The sequence below is a fragment of the Rutilus rutilus genome (genome assembly GCF_951802725.1).
Source record: "Rutilus rutilus genome assembly, chromosome: 2".
NCBI classification, from domain to species: domain Eukaryota; kingdom Metazoa; phylum Chordata; class Actinopteri; order Cypriniformes; family Leuciscidae; genus Rutilus; species Rutilus rutilus.
Genome location: NC_140210.1, coordinates 47470416 through 47473315, shown reverse-complemented (window position 1 = coordinate 47473315; position 2900 = coordinate 47470416).

The window sequence follows — 2900 nt, the reverse complement described above, 5'->3', positions numbered from 1 at the left end:
TGATTGAACTCTTCAACTGTGTTCTTGTAACTCTTTAACAGGTCTCTCTCTGCTGTGATGGTGATGTACAGTGTGATGAAGACCAGCAGAAGAACACAAATGAGCCCGAGACACACTGTCATCAACACCAAACACCTGCTTCCTCCTGAAAAACTGAGGCAAAACACACACATATCAGTGTATACCTTTCATATTATTCCAAAAAAGGGTTAAAATCAACCTTTTAATAATTTTTTCTTTAGATAATATGCTTTTACAGTATATTATTTTACAAGACAAACATTGCTTGTTTCTAAATATCTAAAGATGAGCATATTGAAAAAGTACTGTGTATAAGTGTTAATACATTCAATATAAAAGCAGAAACATTGACATATTGTTCTTAGAAACAAAATTTGAACTTGCTTGTGACACTTCCTCAAACATTAGTGACACTTTTAACAACACCGTCTGTGACACCATCTCTGGTGTTTTTATAACTTTATATTTATTAAAACCATTTTTTTTTTGCTTGACAAAATTGCCCTCAAACCAATAAATTAATCTTAACTTGGGTTTTCTGAATAACCGAGGCATTATAGTACAGATTAGGCTACTAGATTTTTACAATTAAGTTAAGATATTTAGTAAAGTTAACTTAAACGTGTTAGTTAGAACAACTGTTGGATTTTACAGCGTAAAAAAAGCCAACTCCATCTCTACGTCAGAATAAAATTTCTACTTACTGCACATTGGATCTTTTTCCTCATCCTGCCAGATACTCTCTGTTTGTGGTCCAGTTGTGCCTTCAGTAACGCTGTTTACAGTATACCTGCCTGATTTCATTATTTGCTCTAACTCACAGTCTTACAATACAGTAGCCTATGTGTTCACAGATGAAGTGTGTTCAAGATTGAAAACTTACAAGACTTTTGTTCTCCTTTTTGGGTGGTCTCTCTTCAACTATCTGTTATTAATGGCTCCTTTCCCCAAAACCAGAAAAAAATATTCTTTGGAAATCTGTAACCAGGAAACCCCCACACAGTACTGTGACGTTTCTTCACCTCAAAATCCCCAGTGTTAAACGTCATGCACAATTCAATAAAAAAAATGTAAAATAAAAAAATGACCATGCACATGCATTTTACGTGTTCAGTCTATAGTGTTTCGTCCCCATCTAGTGGCCTGGCAGCAGAATTCAGCGTTTTTAGTCTTTTTTGCGGATAAGTGGAGTAATGGGTGAGGATAAATCCGTGTAAATGGGGATCGTTTTGACAATGGTGTCGTCTGTACGCGGAAAACTCAAAGGAAAATCTTCTCTGTTTTAAGCATATTGTTGTCGTGTAAACGTATCCTAAATCTGTGAAGATCTCAGCAGAGGAGGATTAAACAACTCCACAAACAGCATTACCAGCTTCACTTATTACTAACCAGACTGACTTTATTTCTGTCAGACGTCTACAGAAGTTATTATTGAGAATTAACAGAGGTTTGGATTTCCATGATTTATAAAAAAAAAATGATCACCATTATGGATATCAGTGTTTGCTTTAGTTGGTCAGTTTGACTCTTGAATGCAGTTTTTTTCTGTGAGTTTATGTGGTCTTTGTAACAGTGTTCACTAAAACATAATTTGTTGCAAAGAAAGCAGCATTTAAGATAATAAGGTGATTTTGTTTTCAGTATCATTAAGCAGAATAATTTGCTAATCCTTTGTCTGACCAAAAGTGGTTATTTGTTAGTAATATATTATATTCACCAATAATACTTACTTGCCACAGATCAGACATTCTGAATTTAGATTTTTTATATTATAGGAAAACATTTTTTTTTTTTTTTTTTTTTAGAAAAGGGTAGGGTGGTGTGGCGCAATGGATAAGACACATGCCTTTGGTGTGAGAGACCCGGGTTCGAATCCACTGTGAGACACCAATGTGTCCCTGAGCAAGACACTTAACCCCTAGTTGCTCCAGAGGTGTGCGACCTCTGACATATATAGCAATTGTAAGTCGCTTTGGATAAAAGCGTCAGCTAAATGTAAATGTAGAAACAAACTTTGTTGCATTTTTTCCTGTTATCACTGTAAAGCTGCTTTCAAAACAATCTGTAGCCTATTGTAAAAAGCGCTATATGAATAAAGCTGACTTGACTTGACTTATAATATTTGTCAAATAATCTTAAATGTTGGCAATATGTATTAAAATTATATAAAATATACTATACTGTAAAATATGATTGAAAATAAAGGAATTATCATGCAAGCCAGTGGTTGTATCGAGTATTTAAAAAAAGGTTTTTAAGTTATTCCATAGACATTAATTCCTGTATGAAGTAAAAAAATAACGAATTTATGGATTAAATAAAATGTTTGATATATATCTTCAATAGTGGTAAATCATCACTCAGTTAATCACTTAATTATCTCATTAACTTTAACACTCTTATTTGAACACTTTTACACTCTTGAGTGTGGTCTCAAATAAACTCCCTGGAGTTTTTGCTGTGGTGTTTTTATGGAAACTTTTATGAATACCTGTGCTTTACAAAAAGCAAGTAGGCCTAAAGGAAATTCTGGGTCGGGATAATTTCCTTGGACAAGTGTGACTCAAGGTAAACAGAAACTTTGTGAAAACTCATAAGACCCGGCATCTGTCAAAAATGATTGATGGCTTTTTAATTAATGATGATTGATGGGTTGACCTTGCCCCTCCCCTTGCCCTGCCCTTGCCCTAGTGTTGACCTTACCCTCTCGCTGACATTGTCACGTTTGACCTTGTATCCTCCGGGGGTGGAAATGACCTATGACCATTGATAAATTGTTTAATGGGATTATTTATGACCTCGTGAGTATAAATGGATCCATTGATAAAAATGGGTTTATTTATGACCTTGTGAGTATAGGGTTTCCATTGATTAATATT